The following is a 6,279-nucleotide window of genomic DNA, read 5'->3' on the forward strand; positions in this document are numbered from 1 at the left end:
AATACAGACTAACATTCATATCTAAAAAGAAACATAAAGTAAGATTTTCTCAATCAGATTTTTTTAAATTATATTTTTTATGATTATGCTATTAGAGTTTTCCCATTTTTCCCCTTTTATCCCCTTCTACCCAGCAACCCCCACTCCCTCTGGCAATCCCTTCACCATCGTTAGTGTCCATGGGTCATGCCTATCAGTTCTTTGGCTACTCCATTTCCTATGTACTTTACATCCCCATGGCTATTCTGTAACTACCTACTTGTATTTCTTAATCCCCTCACCTCTTCACCCATCCCCCCACACCCCCTCACATCTGGCAACTATCAAAACATTCTCTGTCTCTGTTCTTGTGTGCTTAGACATGATTCTGTCTCTGTTCTTGTGTGCTTAGTTTGTTTTTTAGATTCAATTGTTGATAGATACATATTTCTTGCCATTTGTTCATAATTCTGATCTCATTTTTCTTACATAAGTCCCTTTAACATTTCATATAATAATGGTTTGGTGATGATGAACTCTTTTAGCTTTTACTTGCCTGGAAAGCTCTTTATCTGCCCTTCGATCCTAAATGATATCTTTCCTGCATAGAGCAATCTTGGCTGGAGGCCCCTGCTTTTTCATGACTTTGAATATTTTTTGGCAATTCCTTTTAGCCTGCAAAGTTTTTTTGAGAAATCAGCTGACAGTCTTATGGGAACTTCCCTGTAGGTAACTACCTGCTTTTCTCTTTTTGCTTTTGGGATTCTCTCTTTATCTTTAACCTTTGGCATTTTAATTATGATGTGTCTTTGAATGGGCCTCTTTGCACCCATTTTGTTTGGGACTCTGTGCTTCCTGGGCTTGCATGTGTATTTCCTTCACCAAATTAGGGAAGTTTTCTTTCATTATTTTTCAAACATATTTCCAATTTCTTGCTCTTTCTCTTCTGGCAGCCCTATGTTTGAACACTTGAAGTTGTCCCAGAGGCTGCTTATACTATCCTCACTTTTTTGAATTCTTTTTTCTTTTTGTTGTTCTGATTGGTTGTTTTTTGCTTCCTTATATTCTAAATCATTGATTTGAGTCTTGGCTTCATCCACTCTACCATTGTTTCCCTATAAATTGTTCTTTATCTCAATTAATGTATCCTTCGTTTCTGACTGGATCTTTTTTTATGCTGTTCAGGTCCTCATTCAGTTCCTTGAACATCCTTATAACCAGTGTTTTGAAGTCTGCATCTAATAGAATGGTTATCTCCCTTTTTTAAAAAAATATTGTATTTCCTTATTTTTAGAGAGAGGGGACGGGAGGGAGAAAAAGAGGGAGAGAAACATCAATGTGTGGTTGTCTCTTGCACACCCCCTACTGGGGACCTAGCCTGACATCCAGACATGTGCCCTGACTGGAAATCAAACTTGCAACCCTTTGGTTTGCACACCCATGCTAAATCCACCTAGCTATACCAGCCAGGGCTGCTTAACTCCCTTTTGTTTAGTTCTTTTTCTGAAGTTTTGATCTGTTCTTTCAGTTGAGCCATGTTTCTCTGTCTCCTCATTTTGGCAGACTCCCTATGTTTGTTTCTATTAGGTAGAGCTGCTTTGACTCCCTGTCTTGATGGTGTGGCCTAATGTATTAGGTGTCCTATAGGGTCCAGTGGCACAGCCTCCCTGTCACCCAAGCTGGGTACTCGAGGTGTACCCTTTGTGTGGGCTGAGTCATCCTCCTCTTGGAGCTGAGACTTGATTGCTGTTGACATGTCAATCTGAGATGGCTACTACTTGTGCTGTGCTTGGAGATTTCCTAGGTCAAGCCAAGTTGTGATAAACTGGCTGCTGCTAGTGCCCAGCCTGGGGCCACTTAGCAGGAGTACAGGGCTGGAAGCTCACTGAAGCTGCCTATTGCTTGTTTAAGAGGATTTAGGAAGTTTGAAGCCTGATCCAAGACCAGCTATTCATATGGAAAAGCCACTGTTAACAGCTTGGGTGGGCCAGTAAGTTGGGTAAGACAGAGTCTCAGGGGATCTCCAGGGCAGGGCAAACAGTGTGAGGCAGGTGATGGAGTCTCAGGTATGGTACCTCCCTGCCAGCTCTGTGGCTCTGTGAGGGGAGGGTTCAGAAAAGAGCCAATGGCCTCTGCCCAACTTTCTGTCTGGAAGGAAGCTGTCCCTCAGCTCTCACTTTGATGTCAGACACTTCAGTTTCTCCCTGTATGCCACTGGTGCCTTTTAAGCTGATACCTCAGTGCTGGAGCGCAGAGGGAGTGAGTCTGAGTAAGTCTGTGTGTGAGTTCTTTAAGAGAAATTGCTTGGGACTATAACACTTTCTTCCACTGACTCAGTTCCAGCTGGTTTATGCAGTCAGAAATTATGGGGACTTATCTTCCTAGCACTGGAACTCCCTAGCTGGTGGGCCTGGTGTGGGGTTGAGACTCCTTGCTCCTGAGATATCCCTCCCAAATTTTTATCCACATGTGGATGTGGGACCAGTCCATTCCGAATTTCTGCCTCTCCTACCAGATTAGGTGGATATGGTTTCTTTAATTCTCAGACTTCCAATCAACACAGTTTCTGATGATTCTGAGTGATGGTTGTCCCACAGTTTAGTTGTAATTTTGATGTGGTTGTGTGAGGAGGTGAGCCGTGTTTACCTATGCCACCATGTTGACCAGAAGTCTCCATCAGATTTAAAAATCATGTAGTTAAGAACCTACTCACAGCCTTTTGGCTTTCTGAGCAGCACCATGGCAATGGGCACGAACATTCGCCTGATGAAAGGCGGCAAAAAGGGAGCCAAGAAGAATGTGATTGATCAATTTTTCTGAGGAAGATTGGGATGGTGTCAAAGTACCAGCTATGTTCAGTATAAGAAATGTGGAAAAACACTAGTCACAAGAACTCAAGAGCCAAAATTACATCTGATGATCTTAAGAGTTGTGTTTGGGCCCTGGCTGGCGTAGCTCAGTGGATTGAGTGTGGGCTGTGAACCAGTGTTGCAGGTTCAATTCCCAGTCAGGGCACATGCCTGGGTTGCAGGCCACGGCCCCCAGCAACCGCACATTGATGTTTCTCTCTCTCTTTCTCCCTCTCTTCCCTCTCTAAAAATAAATAAAATCTTAAAAAAAAAAAGTTGTGTTTGTGAGTGCACCTCACACTGAACTGCTGAATGAGGAAATGCATCTAGAAAACTGTAGCTTATTACTGAGGATGTTCACAGCAAAAGCTGCCAAATTCTGTAACATGGATCTTACCTGTGACAAAATGTGCTCCCCGGTCAAAAAATAGCCCTTGTTGCTCTGGCTGGTGTGGCTCAGTGGGTTGAGCGCCAGCCTGTGAACTGAAAGGATGCCCATTTGATTACTTGTCAGGGCACATGACTGGATTACGGGCAGGTCCCGGGTTGGGGGCATGCGAGAGGCCACCAATCAATGTTTTTCTCTTTATCTTTCTCCCTCCCTTCCCCCCTCTCTAAAAAAATAAATAAAATCTTAGAAGAGTATCCCTTGCCAGTGTGGTTCTGTTGATTGAGAGTCATCCCGTACACAAAAAGGTTGGGGCTCAGTTAGGGCACATACCTATATTGTGGGATTGATCCCCAGTTGGGGTGAATATGGGAGGCAATAAATCAATGTTTCTCACATCAGTGTTTCTCCCTCTTTCTCTCTAAAACCAATAAACAGACCTTGATGGACTTCTGGCTAAGATGGAAGAGTAGGGAGATATACTTTGCCTCCTCACACAATCAAAAGGACAACAAATTTAAATATGAAAAACCAGAACTTCCAGAAAATCGAACTGTATGGAAGCCTGACAACCAAGGAGTTAAAGAAACATTCATCCAGACTGGTAGAAGGGATGGAGACAGGCAGCTGGGGTGGAGAGGACTCGTAGCAAGGCTGAGGCTGGCAGACTGGGCGGGTCCCACATTTGTGTGTGGATAAACTGGGACAAACAACTGGGGAGCAAGACAGACCCATAACCCAGGGTTCCAGTGCAGGAAATAGTCTCAAAACCTCTGTACAGGCCTGTGAGGGTTGTGGTAGCAAGAGAAACTTTCAGCCTCACAGTAGAGTTTGTTGAAGAGACCCACAGGGTCCTAGAATGTGCACAAACTGACCCACCCACCCATGAATCAGCACCAGAAGGGCCCGATTTGCTTGTGGGTAGCAGGGGAGGTAACTGAAAAGCCAGGTGAGAGCTGAGCAAGTGGCATTGTTCCCTCTCTGGCCCCTCCCCCACATACAGTGCCACAACGCAGCAATGTGAGTTGTCCTGCCCTGGTGAATACCTAAGACTGCCCTGTTACTACATAACAGGTATGCCAAGACAAAGAAATATGGCCCAAATAAAAGAACAGATCAAAGCTCCAAAAATAGAACTAAGCAATGAAGAAATAGCCAACTATCAGATGCAGAGTTCAAAACACTGGTAGTCAGGATGTTCACAGAAATGGTTGAGTATGGTTGCAAAATAGAGGAAAAAGTGGAAGCTATGCTAAATGAAATAAAGGAAAATATACAGGGAACCAATAGTGATGGGAAGGAAAGTGGGACTCAAATCAACACTTTGGGCTAGAAGGAAGGAAGAAACATTCAACCAGAAAAGAATGAAGAAACAAGAATTCAAAAAAAATTAGGAGAGGCTAAGGAACCTCCAGGACATCTTTAAACATTCCAACATCCGAATCATAGGGGTGCCAGGAGAAGAAGAGAAAGAGCAAGAAACTGAAAACTTCTTTGAAAAAATAATGGAGAACTTCCCAAATCTGGCAAAGGAAGTAGACTTCCAGGAAGTCCAGGAAGCTTAGAGAGTACCAAAGAAGTTGGACCCAAAGAGGGCCACACCAAGACACATTATAATTAAACCATCCAAGATTAGCCCTGGCTGGAGTGGCTCAGTGGATTGAGCACTGGCCTGTGAACCAATGGGTTGCTGGTTCAATTCCCGGTCAGGGCACATGCCTCATTTGCAGGCCATGTCCCTGGTGGGAGGTGCAGGAGAGGCAACCACACATTGATGTTTTTCTCCCTCTTTCTCCCCCCTCCCTTCTGCCTAAAAATAAGTAAATAAAATATTTTAAAAAATAAAATAAATTACCCAAGATTAAAGGTAAGGAGAGAATCTTAAAAGCAGCAAGAGAAAAGGAGACAGTTACCTTCAAAGGAGTTCCCATAAGACAATCAGCTGATTTCTCAAAAGAGACCTTACAGGCAAGAAGGGGCTGGAAAGTATTCCAAGTCATTAAAGGCAAGGACTTACATCCAAGATTACTCTATCCAGCAAAGCTATCATTTAGAATGGAAGGGCAGATAAAGTGCTTCCCAGAGAAGGTGAGGTTAAAGGAGTTCATCATCACCAAGCCCTTATCATATGAAACATTAAAGGGACTTATCTAAGAAAAAGATCAAAACTGTGAACAGTAAAATGACAACAAACTCACAACTGTCAACAATTGAACCTAAAAAAAAACAAAAAAACACCAAACTAAGAAAACAACTAGAACAGGAATCGAATTACAAAAATAGAGATCACATGGAGAGTTACTGGTGGGTAGAAGGAGGAGGGGAAATGGGGGAAAGTTATAGAGAATAAAAAGTATAAATGGTAGGTACAAAATAGGCCATTTTGGTGGTTAGGAATAGTTGGGAAATGGAGAAGCCAAAGAACTTATATGTGTGACCCATGGATATGAACTAAGGTGGGGTAATGCTGGTGGGGTGAGGGTGGAGGGGAATAGAGGGGAGAAAAAAATGGGACAACTGTAATAGCATAATCAATAAAATATATTTAAAAATTAAACCAATAAACATATGGCAGACTATGACTGAAGTTGATGTTGATTTCAAGATTCCCAATGGTTATTTGTTTTATCTAGTCTGTGTTAAAAAAAAATTAGATTTGGATAAACTTCTTATGCTCATCAGGTCCACCAAATGTAGAAGGAAGATTATGGAAATCATGACCTGTGAGGTGTAGACAAATGACTTGAAGGAAGTGGTCAATAAATTGATTCCAGAAAGCTTTGGAAAAGGCTTGCCAGTCTATTTGTCCACTCCATGATGTCTCTGTTAGAAAAGTCAAAATGCTGAAGAAGCCCAAGTTTGAATTGGGAAAACCATGGAGCTTCATGGTGAAGGTAGCAGTTCTGGAAAAGCTGCTGGGGATAAAATGGGTTCCAAGGCTTAATGAGCTGACAGATATGAGACCCCAGTCCAAGAATCTTGTTTAATTCAGACTTTTAATGGTGACAAATAAAAAATAGTACTTGTGGGCCCTGGCCATGTAGCTCAGTTGGTTAGAGTGTC

The sequence above is a fragment of the Phyllostomus hastatus genome, unplaced genomic scaffold, assembly GCF_019186645.2.
Source record: "Phyllostomus hastatus isolate PE091 unplaced genomic scaffold, TTU_PhHast_1.1 phas_scaffold_60, whole genome shotgun sequence".
Classification (NCBI taxonomy): Eukaryota; Metazoa; Chordata; class Mammalia; order Chiroptera; family Phyllostomidae; genus Phyllostomus; species Phyllostomus hastatus.